This window comes from Manacus vitellinus, unplaced genomic scaffold, assembly GCF_001715985.3.
Source record: "Manacus vitellinus isolate BGI_N305 unplaced genomic scaffold, ASM171598v3 scaffold_0_pilon, whole genome shotgun sequence".
Taxonomy (NCBI): Eukaryota; Metazoa; Chordata; class Aves; order Passeriformes; family Pipridae; genus Manacus; species Manacus vitellinus.
Genome location: NW_021938789.1, coordinates 22,726,806 through 22,744,888, shown reverse-complemented (window position 1 = coordinate 22,744,888; position 18,083 = coordinate 22,726,806). Strand labels below are relative to the sequence as shown.

The 18,083-nt window shown below is 38.1% G+C and overlaps 1 protein-coding gene across 2 annotated transcripts in view; it reads right to left on the bottom strand.

Annotated features, from left to right (window-relative positions):
• The window catches only part of TRMT9B (tRNA methyltransferase 9B (putative)), a 126,698-nt gene that overhangs the window by 53,351 nt on the left and 55,264 nt on the right, over positions 1-18,083 (bottom strand). For both annotated transcript variants that reach the window (XM_018069479.2, XM_018069474.2), the window contains exon 5: positions 16,174-16,229. The gene's annotated coding sequence lies outside the window, so the exon portion shown is untranslated. The remainder of the gene's footprint in view (positions 1-16,173; positions 16,230-18,083) is intronic.

The window sequence follows — 18,083 nt, the reverse complement described above, 5'->3', positions numbered from 1 at the left end:
ATGCAGTATGGGGAATGCAGTGAAATACCTGAGCAGGCAGGCATGGATAGAATGCATTCATGCCACAGTGGGAAACTCAGGAGCCCATCCAGGCCAGCGACCTCCCCAGCAGTCTGCCTGTGTTCCAATAACACCACACAAGGTGAGTCTGGGCTCAGACACAGGTTAAGGACTTGCATTTAAAATACTGCATAGAAACAGAATGTGCTTTGTTTCCCTAAGAACTTTCCCACTAAGGCAGCCACAAAGTTGGATGATCTCATATGCTTGTTTTTCCTATTTGTCAGGTTCCCCAAATTCACTTCTATATGCAAAATTGCCACTCAGAAACAGATTAATCCCTTGAGCCCCATATCTTTAGAAATCCACATGAAGCCATTTAAAAGAAAAGCTGTTCTAATTCTTTATTAGTAGTTAAAAGTGAATCTGAAGAGATGAACACTACAACCATCCATTACCTGCAGTTGTCAAGGTAACAGGTGCCCAAAAGATTGCCTTTCATCACAAATACTAAAAACACTACATGTGTTAGTTAGCTGGCTGCTACTCACAAGTCCCTTCTTTCTTGGTGCTCTTCCCAGGATAGTTTTTCTATTAGCTTTTCAAGAGCAATATAGTACTAGCCCCAAATCAAGAGGGATTTTTTTAATTGCATGTTTATGTACTATTTATTTATTTATCTTTCAATAGGCATATAATTACTTCCAACTCACCTCTCAATTTCCTCATCCAGAATGGTTAATTTCTCTTCTAAGACAAACATATCAACTCTCTAATTTTAATTCTGTGAAAATACATTGCTTATATTTATCTTGAGAAATTTTAATGAACTACTTTTGTATTTCCAAAACATCTGCCTCTTTCTTTTTTTTTTTTCCCCCTACATTGCATAGCTCTAAAAGAGGGCATTAGATCTTCTCTTAAACCAGAACAGATTTTCCCCAAGAAAGAATTTCTGGCACTAAGAAATTTGACTTGCTCTAAGGATTTTCCAAGCATGTTACAGGGCATAGTCCTGAAGACTGAACAGACATTTAGAGGCAATTGCCTTGGAAACGATGAATTCATTTCTGTATAAATATTAAAAGGACACCTCTGGTTCACAGACTTTGGTGTGCATAACAGAAGATCATTCACCAGACATATTGGCAGTTGGGGTGAACTCTGCTGAGAAAAAAATAAGCAGTCTGGGAACTTCAGTGTATTTCTTATAGGCATCTGAAAGCTTATTATTTTTCTTTTCTTTATTTCTTTCCTGTAAGGATTCTCTGTTAATCTTGAACAGCCCTGTCATTTTGTGCCTTAAAAATTGCCAGTGCTAATCAATGATGAAATCCAGCATCCCTGTGATCTTGCTTCTTGATACAGCGCCTCAAAAGAACTCATTAGACTTGATCTATATAAAATATCATCCAATATCAGTCCCAAAGTAAAGAAACACCATCATTTTTTTTCTAAGAATACAGGCAGGAGAAACACATTAACTTCTGTAAGACAGAACAAAAGGTGCTACAGGAGTATTTTTGACGAGAAAATTTCAATCATGGGAAATATCAACCTTGGCATATACAGCATTTTTTTTCTTCTTCTAGACAAGTTTCACGCAGTAATCGCTCTTTTCAACACCTAACTGAGAAAAGTACAGGTTCAGGAGATTCTGGCATTTCGTCTTCTCGTCATTTCACACTTGGACCATCCTGCGTAAGCTGAAATGCTGTATTCACCTGGCAGTTCCTAGCAGTTACTGGTTTCAGAGTAAAAAATTATATGACTAATGCCAGAGTTCCAGTGTAAAAACTTCCACTGAATGTTTGAAAATATCTCATGTAAACCCATTAAATAATCATAGCCAAAAATGGACTGTCGCTCATATACTTTAGATAGAAAACAGTGCTGCCTAAGTTTCTTCTGTTTTTCCTGTCTATACCAATGAAAATAAAAGCTGAACCTGCAAGAATACTTTTTCATTATTGTTTTTAATCTAATTGCTTGATGAGCTCTAATAGATTGGACAGAACTCATTTCTCTTTTCTGATACTCAGGCTTCACAACCATCATACTAACATGAGTTTATGCAAAAGAAGGCAACAATTACAATGTCCATAATATGCATAAAATTAATTAATCTGCTTTATAATATATCTTATTAATGTGATAATTCTGAAACATGAACTTGAAAGGGTGATGCTTATATCTGAGGATATAAATGTCTTGTTTGTAAAACAATATTAAGTAAACCTTAGAGACATACTGACAACTTTTTGAAAATCATGTCAGATTCTTATTAATTAAATCTGAGGATATCACATCAATACTTCTAATGCTTAAAACTGTTTCTAGAAGACAATTAATGACCTCAGCTTTTAATTTGATGCTAAAGAACATGTCTTGAGGAAGCTGGATAAATTTCAGACTACAAGAGAAAGGATAAAGAATGTTTTAGGTGTCTTAAAGGTAAATCTGCTTGGGAAATTAATCTTCATAGCCTAGTTTACCATCCTGTAGTAACTCTTCCATGTAGATTACCTTGAAGTACACTAAACAGAGACTACCTCAAGCAATGGCATTTTTAAATGACTTATTCTCAGAGTTAACACTTTCAGTTATTTACTCTCAGAGTTAATATTGTTCCAACAGGAATGCAACCTGTGAATACAACACCCAAGCTAGCCTGCTGTGCTGAGGTATGTATGGGCTTATAATGCCAGGCTCTGATTTTAGCAAGAAAAAGCTCATTTACTACCTCATAAATCATTATAAGAGGACCTTCCATTTTCAAGACAGTTTTCACTGTTAAAGAGATATTCAGATAGTGCAGTTATGAGTTCTGCATAACCCCCCAGCTAAATAATATTCCATTCCTTTTATGCTACTTTATCATGAAGACAAAATACTTCTTCATTTCCTTCATTAGAAATAACATCCCTACGCTCACACCTGTTTTATCTGGAGCACTGAGGAGAAAAAAGGAAGCAATTCCTTATCATCAAATTTACATGACTTCTGAATATGCCTCTGGGTGATGCATCTAACAAGACAAGGACAAGAAGTATGGTATAATTCTTCACAGGATATTCCTCATTAACTTAGTTGAAATAAATCAAGTACCCAGATGAGCTTAGCACAAGACAGTGCCCCTTTAAAACTGGAAAATAGGTGCCTAGCCATAAATTTGGTCTTCATTGTATTAGCTTGCAGTCTCTGAACAGGAGTTTGGAATTTTCTTTCTGTATAATAGGTACTGTAACTGCACAAGCTACACTTATCACAGAAAAGAAGTTATGATGACAGAGGGCACTGTCACATATTATTGAAAGCAAAATAGGGATTAGAGGGGAGGAAATGAGGGCTGCACAATCACACCACCTAGGAGCTGAGTTTTTTGTAAATCCAGGTCTGTCTGTAGCACTACATATTTACATTGTATTCTCTCACTAAGTACATTTTCTCCTTACAAAAAAAGAAAAGTCAAAGGTGGGGAATAAAAAAAGGATGGCTTTAAAAATAACTGTAACATTAGCTACCAAAAAAGAGAGCTCAAAGTGAGTTCTCACAACTAGGCATGACCCCCAGACAGGTGATGCATCAAGCAGGATTTAAGAGCAGAGATGTGAGTAAAACTTAGAAAGGAGTTGGAGGAAAACTCTCCTAAGCATTAAAGATAGCATACCAGGAGGTACAAACCCAGGATCACTAAAAAAAGGAGATGAAATAAGCCCACCAACTATGAGGAAATTCAGTCCTATGTGCTTACCCGGATTAGTGTAAGGATGATGTGTGCACCACAGAGAATGAACGTCTTATCTAAGTCCCAGGATCTGCCTAGCCTGGTATCAGATTCTCTGTTTTCAGTCCCTGCACAAATAATCATAACCTCACTGTTTCTCTCTATGGAGATATTAAGTCAGCAACACAAGAACTTATTTACTTATCTGAAAAAATGACAAGAAGGTTGTTGGAAGATTTGCAAATTTTTAGATAATGTGAGCATGCTTTAGCCTGAGCTAATGAACTCCTTCATATAGCCCAGTTGGAGACTTTTAAACAATACTGAGAGGATTTTCATGTAGGCAAGACCTTAAAAAAGGGACACATTCATAGAATTAACAGGTTGTGGCAGTAAGGACATGAAATGACATATGCATATACAAAAATATTTTATTAACTGTTATTTATAGACAACCATTTTATCATTTTTGCTTATTTATTATAACTACCTTTGAATCTATATATATTTGCTTCCTTTTTCTAATCTTTATGATTGCTGTACTGCCCATCTCAAATTGAATTTTCTATCACAGTGCCTATGATTTCAGATATTTCCTGTAACTAAAGAAAAAGAGCACATGGAATGTTATCCTAACAATCCCGCTTATTTCAGAGGAAGGACAACATTTTACCTTTGTCTGAATGACAATTCCTAAACCATCAGTTCAGCCTTAAAGAGCAGAGAGTGGATGGCAACTTCATCTGCTGTCAAGCCTCCCAGGTTGGTTGACAGCTGAACGATGGACAAAGGATATAGTATGCAAGCAAGGACTTCATGCAAACCTTACAGAATCTATGTAGGTCAATCTTGGTAAGCAATCTGACAACTGCACAAGTATACTATTTCCTTCCTCTCTACTCTGGATATAAAAAAAGGATATTATGTGATGCAAAAGATGCTAAAAACACATAAGCAATTCCATTGTTCAGTTTCCTGCTACATGTATGACTGGCCATTCTGAGCTAACAGTTTTTCCTAGAAGAACTGTGATTACATATTTTTTGTTTATACTGAGATTGATTTTTATATAAAGACATATTAAATATCTAAACTGGAAGAGGAGGTAAGTAAGAAAAAAATAGTTCTCATTTGGTTATTATTAAGGAAACCAAAGTTTGCTGACTTTCTCTTCTTTATAGTAAGAATCAGGCAGACTATTACATTCTCAACCCCATCAGAAATTTTACCACTATGACAGTGAAAGAATGCTGCAATGTCTAAGGAAGCATCTTTGTGATTCCATATATCAAGAATTATTTCACTCTGAAATGTGAATCCCTGAAGGGATTCTATGGAGTTTGCAGGTCACTGGTGATGGAAAGGATAAATAGAAGTGACATTAGACACACACACGCACTTCTACCAAGTAACTCTCCAATATATTATCAAAAGATTCAGATTGTAAATTAGTAACTTGCTGTTATTAAAATCCTAGCCCACAAAAGCAAAGTAAATTTTATAAGTTTAATAACATCTTTCTACTGCTATTTATAACTTCATAGTAATAGTGGCCTCTCATATGATACATAAACATTAACTGACATTAATGGCCTTTTGAAATGTCCTTGCTGATACTCCTAACAGTCTTGTAGACTATTGTTCCCTAATAACTTAGATTACCATAGAAGCCAAAGGCTCCAATTAAGATCAAGAGCCCTTTTGTGCTAGGCACAGAGCAAACATATTCTGTTCTGAAGAATGTATAAGCTAAAAAATGAGAGATGCTTGAGGGTTGAAAAATGAAAAATGAGGGTTGAAACATGAAAGGTATAACTCAACATTTACAAATCATTACTGGTATATTAAAAGATTGTGAAATATTCATATCTGCTCCTTTAGCTGCTATAATTCATTAAAGCAGAAACATCTGAAAACCGAACTTGTTCGTGTCCTATATAATATTGGTTCATTTGGTTTTCTTCCCTTTGATCAAAAAGATAAACAGTTTATCTCATTTTTGCTTTGGCACAATGCTATTCTGTCTAAAGCATGACAGCAGAAAAATGAGTTTCTTTAAGACATTTTCATCAAAAATAAAGAGTCCTCTAGGACAATATTTATATACATAAAAGTACAACAAACCCAAAGTGACTACTTCAATGGTGAAAGGTAAGACATCTTTTGCTGAAAAAAATATTATCCCGATCTATTACCAAATCAATCCACAAATGCCAGCTAGTTCCATATACCTTTTTCTTTCTATTAGTCCAAACTTACATTGACCTCAGACTGCCCAAATCCCTATACCAGACAATTGTTTGTGGGCTGAGGTGAGAATCTGATCAATGAACAAATCCAGATCTGAATACTTTGGGGTTTTTCATTTGTAGAGTTATTTTTTACTTTGGTCAGCTCACCTGTTTTATGTAAAATAAATTATGAATTACATTCTTCAACAGATTTATGAATCTATATTATAAACAACGTACTGATAGTATGTAAACACTTTCTTAATAATCACTCTGGGTGGCTGCAATATTAAGCATTTACTTCCATAATAGATTTCCAGTTTCTGTATTATTTAAACATCACTTTCACTTTTTAGGCACTCAGAAGTTGAACTGCAGCTTTTAATAATGTTTAATGAATAAGCAATTTCTTTAAGGAGGGTAGTGTCATTTCTAAACTATTTTTATTCACTGGAATGAGCCAGAAATTCCCATTTTTCCTTGATTACCAAACCTACAATTATTTTATTTTAAAATAATAAGATTTTCAAGGTTTCATAATCTTAAAATAATTTATATGCCATATACATATTATGTATGTGGGCTGTAATGATGTAATAATAACCACACAAAATTAATCCTTTATAATTAGTAATAATTAATCACATACTATTAATTAATAAAATAATAAAATTTGGTGGTCTTACTACAATATTAATTTCCTGTGAGTGAATAAAATGAGGCTCCTTTATATGAAATGGTGGTGGTCTGACTGGTGGTACTAAGCAGCTGCCCCTGTAGGGCTGTGGAGGATGCTCTGGCACCTGGACTGTCATATCTATTATGATCAGTCCTAGCTCCAGCCTTGCATAGGCCAAGGCTACTCACTCCCAAAGCCACAGCAGAGTGGCTCAGATGGCAAATCACCAGCACTCACAGCAGGGCTGGTGGAGGGGGAATTATTATCTACCAGCTGAAGAATAACCACTATTGGGCCATTAATATCTCAATGCACAAGGTCACCACACAGTGCTGAGCGATGAGCTGGTAGTAGTTCTTGTGTCATAGAACATTCATTTTTACATATCCATTTTGTTCCAGAAATGGGTCAGTTTGATGCCAGGAAATCTTATTACATCTCTCATCTGAATCCGTGGCACAAGCAGCTTTGTGTCGGTAAATTCACTGCCATCACAGTGGAGCTGTGTGAAGTAATATACCACCAGGGTACACCCTGTCTGGGCTTTCAAACATCAAAGCCTTCAAGCCAAACCATATACCTAAATGTACCAAGACCAGCAAGACACATTTCCAGTTGTAATCACAGAAAGTAATACTCCATTATTTCCCACACCCTCAGTAGTCACTGCAAGTACATACAATAGAGAAGCTCCTTGTCCAAGTGCTTCCAAAGCAATCTTCCCAGGACACGTGTGGGCATGCCAACATTCCAGCATCAAAGACAGGAGCACAGCCTCAGCAGTCACAGCTCCAATGATGAAGGTGACATCCAACACCACACACATGCTTTTCCAGAGGACACATTAATGTCTAGTACTGTAGCTCTGAGCACTATTTCGGTGTGCTGTTCTTTCTCCTCAGAACTGGGGGATATGACTATACCAGTAAATTAAAGATACCCTTGACTCTTCCCTGCCATAAAGGCCAACTGGTACTAAATGACCCTCTATTACTTAGGTCTCACACTCTACAAAAATGTAGAAAATGGACAAAGGGAAAAAAAGCAAAGCAGCAGTTTGGAAAGAGAAAATTAGGAGAAAATGAGTAAACATACTGGAAGTGGTGGCTGCTTTCCAGAGGTATCATGGCAGGTTGGAGGAAGGGTCTGGCAGGACCTCATGGAGTTCAACAAAGACAAATAGGAAGTTTCTCACCTGCAGAGGAGTATTTCACACAGTTGAAAACAACAAGTGGGTCTTGGGTACATGACAGGGAGCTAAGGATAACCAAGCCAAGTCAGGCCTCTCTGAGCCAAGACAGGCCTCAGTATAATGCTGCTAATCATCATAGCAAAGTACAGGGAACTGGTAAATCAAGATTGGCTTTGATGTAGCTTTCCTAACCCTGTACAAACATATTTGTCATTGTGGCAAGATAAGGACTAACCAAATGGCTAGTCACAAATGCGAGACCTCAGTATAGGAAATTATGAACTAAAATAAATCAATTTAACAAATTTCTGATTGCAGGCCATTAATAAAATACAGGGAAATATTGCAATAACAGTGCAGGTAAGGCAGCTGTGGCATGAGGGCCACCAAGACCCTCATACCAGGTGCCAGGAGTGTGGGCCTTGAGGGCCAAGAGAGGAGCACTGAGGACCTTAATGGATTGGGACAACTCAGGGATTTGCTGCTATAACCATACCACTGTGCTGCTTATGGTTCAAACTAATGCTGCTAATGTTTGTTACAGCTATCTACTGCCATTTCCATTGTTACTCAATAGTTATCTCACAGTTATCTCATTTGTTCTCCCTTAAGTACTGCATAGTTAAATATTGCTAAGACATAACTGCATCTGCTACTGCCATGCTTGAGTTCTTATATTTACACATTACAGTCTGCATACACAGTTAAAAATAATCACATATAAAGCACACAGTCACAGCCTCTTTCCTTGCTGGATATCACTGCTGCATCCTCCTGTTCTTTCCCAGTACCAAAGAAGAATCCAGTGGGTAATGGTGCATGCAATGATGTTTTCAGCTATGCTGTGTGGACCACTGAGATAGGTGCTAGAAGACTTGGCATTCTAGGTAGAGTCATTTACGAGGTAGATCATCAGTACCACGCATATACAGGCCCTAGAAAGCACCTTAAAGACTAGATACACTTGAAGAAATACCAGGTGGGTGCTTTCATAGAAAAACTAAAGGTGACTAATAAATTTGGAGAGCTGGGGAACTTGGCCTTAAAAGCATTGGCAAGGCTACATGCCTAAGGAACAGGGTAGTTGTGCATCTCATTTACCAGAAATAAATTCCATTCCAGTAAGTTTCTGTCAAAGGAAATAATCATGAGAAAAATTTTGCTGAAAAGAAGTTGTATTTTCATATTGTTACCATTTCACGAAGGCCAGTATTCCTTTATTTTCATGGATTTCCTTGTCCAGCATTCCTACTTTAGTGTCAGTTAATTCCCATTTATTATACTGCCAGTTATCTCAGACATCTGCATCTCCCCCCACTCTATGCAGTGTGCCAACGCTGATGAAAAGGCAGTACTTGTGTGGAGGAAGGAGCAAAGGAATCTTCCGACATCTGAGACAGCTAATGAGACTAACAAAGAGCAAAGTTTATGTAGGCAGTTTAGTGAGGCAGACTTTTCTAAAAACATTTGCTTTGGATCCAACCTTTGCTAAGAGCAACTAGAAGCAATTGTCCCTCAGTGGCTCTTCTTGTATTGAAAGGCAAGGAGTTTAGGTGAGTTATTTCCAAAGTGCAGGGTCCTGAGTCATGCTGCCACACCAGTCTAATTGGCTGTGATGATTTGACTCTGTTTGGATGCCAGGTGTACAAAGCTGCTGTATCACTTCCCTCCTCAACTAGACAGGGGAGAAAAAATATAACAAAAGTATTGTGAGTTGAGATAAGGACAGAAAGAGATCACTCACCAATTACTGTCATGGGTAAAAAAACCTCCACTTACGGAAAATAACTGAATTTATTATCAATCAAAATCAGAGCAGGATAATGAGAATTAAAATCCTAAAAAAAACCACCTTCCTCCTGCCCCCACTCCTACAGGCTTAGCTTTGTTCCAGGTTCTCTATCTCCTCCCCCGCAACTGTTCAGGGAGACAGGGAACGAGGGTTATGGTCAGTTCATCACAAGTTATTTCTGCCACTGCTTTCTGCTCAGGGAGAGGAGTCCTTCCCCTGCTCCAGTGTGGGTTCCCTCACAGGGGAGACAGGCCTCCAAGAACTTCTCCAGCATGATTCCTTCCCATGGGCTGCAGCTGTTCACAAACTGCTTCAGCATGGGTCCCTTTCCATGGGGTGCAGTCCTTCAAGAAGGCATGAGTCTCCTGCCTGGGCTGCAAGTGGCTCTCTGCACACCCACAGACCTCCATGGGCTGCAGGGGGACAGCCTGCTTCACCACGGTCTTCACCACAGGCTGTAGAGGAAACTCAGTTCTGGCATCTGGAGCACCTCCTGCCCCTCCTTCTGCACTGACCTTGGTGCTGCAGAGCTGTTTCTCTCACATGTTCTCAGTCCTCTCTTCTCTGACTATAATTACTTCTCTGCAATAACTTTTTTTCCTTCTCAAATATGTTATCACAGAGGCATTACTACCATTTCTGATGGGCTCAGCCTTGGCCAGCAGTGGGTCCATCTTGGAGCCAACTGGCGTTGGCTCTGTCAGACATGGGGAAGCTTCTGGCAGCTTCTCATAGAAGCCACCTGTGTAGCCCTGACCCGCTACCAAAACCTGGCCACGCAAACCCAACAGTCTGGCCCTTTTGGATGATCTCTGAAAAGATCTAAGACAAGCAGCAGGAAAGTGTTCTAAAATCTAAGCTGACTGCCACAAGAGAGTTAAGACATGAAAAATGGGAAAATTTTTATGGGATTCTAGACAGTGGATCTATCATTCCTTAAGGGCATTTCATTGGATTATACATGAGCCTTAATGATCATTGTGTTATTTTATTTTGCATATTAAATCCAAGTTTTTTCTGACAATTCCTGGTACTTCTATTTCTATTGGGTTGAAAGAAAATCTGTATTCTGCACTGGTAAAAAATCTATTCATTTCTGAGAAAGTCTTACTAAACTGACAGACAGTAACAGTTCTCAATAGCTCACATCTCTCATTGTCTTACTGTTTCATGGAACCTTACTATTTCATAAATATGGAACAGCTGTTGTTTCTAGACGTGATTAAAGAATGTTACATGAATCTCAGAAAGATGGAGAGATAAGACAACCAGGAATTTCTCTTTAGAAAAATTGTCTCATATTATCAAAAGTTACTTGAGTCATTTCAAAGAAATTCTGCTTCAGAAACAAATAGAATTATTCACATTTTCATTCTGGGTTAAATTTTAAAACCTAGGTTTATCTCACTTCACAATGGCAAAATTTTGCAAAGTTGCTATATTTGCCATAACACAGAAAATTAAAATTCTACCCAGGACCACAAATATACATAAGATAACTTGGTTGAATTCTTGATTTTTCTTTTTAAAGAAACAACCTTTGTGGGCTATTGGTTACAGAAAGTGGGACTAGAGGGTAAGACTTAGTGAGAAGCAGATTCTACTCATCTTTTTCATTTGAATAACTCCAGTAGCCAGTAAGTCTTTATTTAAATATAGTTTTCAAAGACACAACTATATAAAAAAGATGGGTGGGACTGTAGCATCCAGGCAATTTCCTGGATTCAAGAAGTACAAATTAAGTTCATTTGTATCACAGGCTTCATTGTGTGACTATGTGTGTGTTATTTGCACTTCTCAGTACCTAATGTATAACAAACACCACAAGCACTGCGACAAGGAAAATATATTAATGAGGGTAAGAAATTGAGGAAAAAGCCATACAGAAGCTGATGGCTGTGTGGCACATACCTATCACTAATATCTTTGAAAAGCTCCTTTTGCAGACTAAATTCATGCTTTGAGTACAATAATAATGTGTTACCTTAACAGATGTTACTAAATGTCATTATATACAAGAATATATAGTAATTATCTGGATATTATGGATCCATACAAGTTTGAATAACTGACATAATATAAAAACTAAATTTGTGACATTTAAATTAGAGAATGATGAAACATAAATTGTCAAAGTGACAAAATTAGTCTCTATTCATCTAGAATGAGACAATATTAGTCTCTACAGAGTTGCTTTTCTGCCAAATTCATTTTTGTAAACTGACACGGACAGAATCGTGCAGCTCTTCTAACATGAAACCTGACAAATTCAGCCCTATTTCCTCCTTCTGTTTACCTAATCCCTTGTTCATAGACTCCCTGAGCTCTGAAAAGGTGTAGATTGATTGTGATATCATGTGTCTAAGGGAAAAATACATTCTCAGGTCCCAAACACTGGGTGCATCTGGGTTCTGTTGTAAAGCTACTTCTCATTTCTACAATTAGTATTCCTGACACCAGAAATATATTACAAAAATACATATAAATTTACAAGAATTTTATTCAAGATAGTGATATAGAAGTATGAAAGGGGGCTTCTGTCACTGAATGCATATGACAACTAAAGATAAATGATCATTTAAAAAGATGGTCTCTGGGTAAGTAGTTCTGTGGTTGCTCTAAGCCTGAGGAAACTGATCTCCTGTAGCTTGTCAGAACAGGAGTGAATACTGACCATTTTGGTTCATTTAAACAGCATAAATGAATAAACATGTGAAGGGAATGGGCTGAGCTGAAGAAAATGCATTATTCATGCAGCTAACAACACTTACTCATGCTTAGTATAAACTGAAACCTGAAGTGCAAATCTAGGACACTGAGAAGATTTTCAATCATGCTGAGTTATATTTAAATTCAATCTATGCCAGAAATTCTGAGTTCATTTCATGTTTTCACATCAGCACTGAAGCATTTCACGCTTTCTTTTATTGGCTAAACTTCAGAAAACATAAATTATGAATGTAGCCATTTTTGCAACTGAATGGTAATAAATGCTAGGTGGATTTAATTTGAGATGCAGTGGACATGAAATTAAGTGAAATGTATAGCACTGGTGATTAATTTAAATCCATCTGACACCTCCTGAAGAAAAATATTTCGATCACAACAAAACTGAAAAATGAGCAAGTTTTCTGAGTGAGGAAAAAAAAAGTTGTATTTGCAATTCTATTTTCTTCAACAAAACACTCTTATAACACCATTTCTGATATGTTCTGTTAACTCAAAACTGTGCAGACAATTTTTAGAACATGATACCTGGTTTTTTGCAATCCATGTTGTTCTAATCTCTCAGCAATTCTTATTTTCAAAATATGGAAATCATGCTGAACTCCTACATGGAGCCACTGAAAAAGCTAATTGGCATTTGCAAAGTGGAAAAATCTTCTTTTCTGTTTTGCATAATCAGGCATCTGTAATGACACTCTTCCCAAAGATACATAAAAACTTCATCCCCTGACTTCTCAATTACCTAAGGAGTATGTGCCGGGGGGGGGGGGTATGAAGAGAACAGACATAGCTACAGTCTTAAAGAAGAGTTTAATTCAGTGAGAGAATCTGGATCCACAAATTAAGAAAAGTCATAGTAATTTCACCTCGCTAAACCTGCTTCCTTCAGGTAAGATTTCCCCAGATAAGATTTTCTTATCTGAGTGTGTAGTGGGTTGACCCTGGCTGCACACCAGGTACCCACTAAAGCCTCTTTCTCACTCTCCCTCTGCAACTAGACAGAGGAGAGAGAAAAAAAACAGCTAAGGATTCATGAGTTGAGATAGCTGGGAGAGGTCACTTACTGATTCCCTTCATGGGCAAAACAGACTCAAAGTGGGGATAGTACTTTAATTTATTACTAACAGGATAAGAGCCAAAGAGTGAGAAATAAAACAGTCTTAAAAACACCTTCCCCCCACCCCTCCTTCCTTCCATGTTCTTCCTCCTCCATTGGTGCAGGGGGACAAGGAATGGGGTTGCGGTCAGTTGTTGTTTCTGCCACTGCTCAGGGAGAGGAGTCCTTCCCCTGCTCCCGTGGGGTCACTCCCAGAGGAGACAGTCCTTGATGGACCTCTCCAGTGTGAGTCCATCCCTCAGGCAGCAGGTCTTCCCAAACTGCTGTCCCATGAGTCACTCCTCCATGGGGTGCAGTCCCTCATGAATGAGCTGTACCGACACTGGTCCCCCACGGGGGCTGCAAGTCCTACCCGGGAAAAATCTGCTCCACTGTGGGCTTCCCTCTCCACAGGCTGCAGGTCTCCGGCAGGACTCTGCTCTATCTTGGGCCTCCCACAGGGTCACAGCCTCCTTCATGCATCCACCTGCTCCAGCATGGGCTCCTCCATGGGCTGCAGGTGGGTCTCTGCACCCCGATGGTTCTCCCTGGGCTGCAGGGGCACAGCTGCTCCACCATGGTCTGCACCAGGGGCTGCAGGGGCCTCAGCTCCAGTGCCTGGAGCACCTCCTGCCCCTCCTTCTGCACTGACCTTGGTGTCTACATTGTTATTCCCATGTTCTCACTCTGCTCTTCCCTGGCTGGAATTATTTCTGTGCAACAACTTTCTGTTCTTAAATATGTTATCACAGAGGCGTTACTATCACTCCTAATTGGCTCGGCTTTGGCCAGCCAAGGAAGGAAGGCAGGAAGTCCGTCCAGGAGCCGGCTGGCATTGGCTCCATGGAATAGGGGAAGCTTCTAGCAGCTTCTAACAGAAGCCACCCCTGTACCACACCCCCCCCATTACCAAAACCCAGCCACAGAAACACTCTACATAGTGCTAAGACCATTTGAAGGCCGAGCATTGCAGGTGAGCTACTACAGCCCTTAATACAGCTCCTGTTTCTATTGACACAACTACAAAATAATTTGTACTGAATGCAAGCAGTTCAGCCACCTCCTCTCCTCTGACAAACCTATGAAACACCACGAATGTGCAAGTAAGAAATCTGAAACAGCAATTCTTTTTCTTACTCTAAATGTATCACAGTTTGCAACTAACCTCACAGGCCTTTGATTTCTGGTATTTGTGACAGGATATTGTGTGCATAGCACAACAGAGCAGAAACGCCAACCTTAAATGCAGCACACGGTACTTTAGCATAAAACTGTACCTGGACTGTTTGCTGTCACATAAACTATCACTACTTCTGTAATAAGAGAGAGAATATGAACCCACTGTGTGGTTTCTCCAGGGTTTGTTTTTTCCACTGAACAAGTCAATTAAGCTTTATGTAATTGCCATTAGGAAAATGAACTTGACAATGAAAAATCCACACACAGATCCAGAAGGTCTATTATCAGACTGGAAATTCTTTTTCTTTTGAGATTTTTCCAGTCCTTAGAGAGCAAAGCAGCTGTTGTTGAGAAGTTACTTTAATTTACTTCTACACTGGCCTTCAGGGGACTGAACGAGAACTCTGAAAGAGCATAAATGAGACTAGGTCTCCTGAGGCTGGAAAGGATTCAAACCCTACTCCAGAGGACTTTGCACAGTTTATCTCCCAAGAAGAGTGTTAGGCAAAAGTTCTCAGTCAGAAAATGTGTTATAATTTCAGAACAGTGAAGCAGGCAATAGTCAGATGTAAACACCTTATAATGGATTAGTCACTCACAAGTTTGAGCAATGCAACAGGCAACTCTGAATTTCTCTTGTGCAGACAATGCCTACACAACTGAGACCCATTTCTGAATCTATTTCAGATCTGAAAGGATGTAGTAAAAATATCATGCCACACTTTGCTTTCTAAACAACAAATTCAGCCTGGCCAAAGTCTGTTTGTAACAGCAAATAGAATACTAACTGATGCAAGGTATAAAGCTCCATAGCTTCCTCACCTCCAAAGAGAAGTACATACTGTGGTAATATGATTACAGAACTTCCAGCAGCTAGCACAGCATTCAGACAAGCATATTATTGGCAGCAGCTGCTCAAACAAGTGCTCACCTCACTGTGCTCACCATAGCCCAGCAACTGAAGGAATGAGAAATTATGTCTTTTCTGAGTCAGCCTTTTCTGAAAGCACAGTATGCTTCCATAGCAATTCAACTACTTGCTGAACAAATAAAGTTGGCAATTTGACAAACCCTGTAAAGGTTATTTAAATATATCAAGGTTATTTCATCACTGGAAAAAAAGACTTTAACAGTCTGGATATAACCAAGTTAGCACTTAAGCCACTAACCTTCCAAAGTACTAAGCATTTCACCAAGTTATCATCCAACCTAAAATGGGTGAAGATTAAAATGGTAAAATGCTAAGATAAGGCTTTTGTGATAATTAATCTGACACAATTTAATTATGCATATACATATAAATCCATTGTACCTACAGTCCAATAAAACAGAAGAGAACAAAGTCTAAGAAAGCAGAGGCTTAGCAGCTTCTCTCAGGAAGCTTTCTCTAAGACCACTTCTCTTCCTATTGCTTGATTGGGCACCTTTTATATCTTCCTGCCTTAGAAAACATTTTTACATGATGGCCAGCTGTCCTAGCATGTAAAGGATTACAATCTAAAGCATCTTATGATTATATAGATAAATTACACAATGAAAATTAAATGTACCTGAATGGATGAGAACTTCCAGTAATAATATCAAAACTTATTTGATAGAGCACCACCTGGGGAAAAAAAAAAAAAGAGAGTTGCAAAAATACATCAAATTACCTGAAAGACCATGGGTCAAATTGGTAAGAAAATAGTTGGATTGCCACAGGTTTTTAAAACAAATACCTGTATGAAAATATCTGTGCATTATGAATACACAGGTTATTACATGTAAGTAAATTCTGGATACAGCACATTTATTTGCTATTATATCAGCTAAGTCTAATTTACAACACTTGACTTCTAGTCTGTGTTTTACACATCCCTGCACAAGAGGGAAAATATAAAATCATCATTTGTGCTCTTTGTAGCATAGGTTTCTAACACAGACATATGGTAGGAAAACAAATACATAAAAACTTTCATATTTTCCTATGTTTCCATATTCATATTTTGCAAACATAATGAATGTATAGTTATATAATTTCTTAATCTTGATTTCCAATTCCACCCATATAAGTATACTGACATACTCCAGTATTATTTGAAATCCTGATCTCAGTTTTGATGCAGCTTTCTTACTAAACTAATTTTAGGGCAGAAAAAGCTGTTTACCAGTTATTTCTCACAACAGTGATGGGATTTTAAAATACCATTATCCTTTGAGACCGTCATAAAGTGCCAACACAGTTCCAAGGAAGTCATCATAGCTGTTCATTAGTATCATCTGAAGATCTGGACCTTACGTTAATTTTGAAAATCCAGTATATCTAAACTTATGCCTCTTCATTGTTCATGGCCTTTCCATGTCCCAGTTGCTACAATTCTACTGGACCAGCACAACAAGGTTTCATGCAAAACATTCGTATATGCTATTCCTCCATCAGCTCACCACTTTACACATGCAAGAATAATGACTACAACAGAAAACCAGCAATGGTTCCCTTGACAGTTTTGGTGGCTAGCAAGCTCCATAGCTAGATCTGTCAGATCATTTGGAAACCTCAAACCAGTCGTAAAGGTATTTTTGATGCAAAAATGAAACCTCAAACTACAATGGGTTAAAAAATATGAAAGTAAGGGGAAAAAATTTTAGAAATCCCTCCCTCTTTCCTCTTTTTCCTAGTCTCCTAAATAGGTAATTGGATTAGTTCAGTCAAAATTTTAAACTGAAAATTTCATTAGACCTTCTGAATCTCCACCATTTTTCACTCTAGTTAAAACAAAGACACTTTTCGAAAAGCACTACTGTAAAGAAACCGAAAATTAAGTCGAGAAAACAACTCAGCAAAAACCAGCCTCTTTCAGAAAAAGCCTTTGGTTCTTATGAATTAATATTATCTGATGATAAGGCATTTGCTATAGAATTCTATTTGACAGGAAAATGCTATAACACGGTTTTGCCATGGCAGAGGAAAATCTGGAATACTGAGAATGCAAACAAAAAATCTTCTAAGATGCCTTGTAAGATACTGTAGGAATCAGTTTCTTTCTAATTGCCAGGTGATGATATCCTAGATGTTGGGGTTTTTTTTAAATATAGGCACATAAGAATCACTCAGACATTTACATCTAAAATTCTCTTTTTACCTAGAAAAAAACCTAGCTGCCAGTATTGTATGCTGGCTAGATATGCTGAGTGCATCCAACATTACCAATATTCTTCTGCTTCAGCAAATTACTTTATTAAATTTTCCTGGCAAGAGTTTATTCTGTATGAAAAATGGACGTATTTGATGCACTTCCAAATTGTTAAGTGATGAGTTCTTTACAATTCTTTAAAAGATTTCAAAGGACAAAGATACAGGGGGGAAAGAACTAGCAGGTTTTTCACTAGGATGTCTTTGTTGAATAAAACACATTACCACAGGTTATTTCAGAGCCTGAACACATCATTGTTTTCTCAAATGAAGCCACAGGGTTGGCCT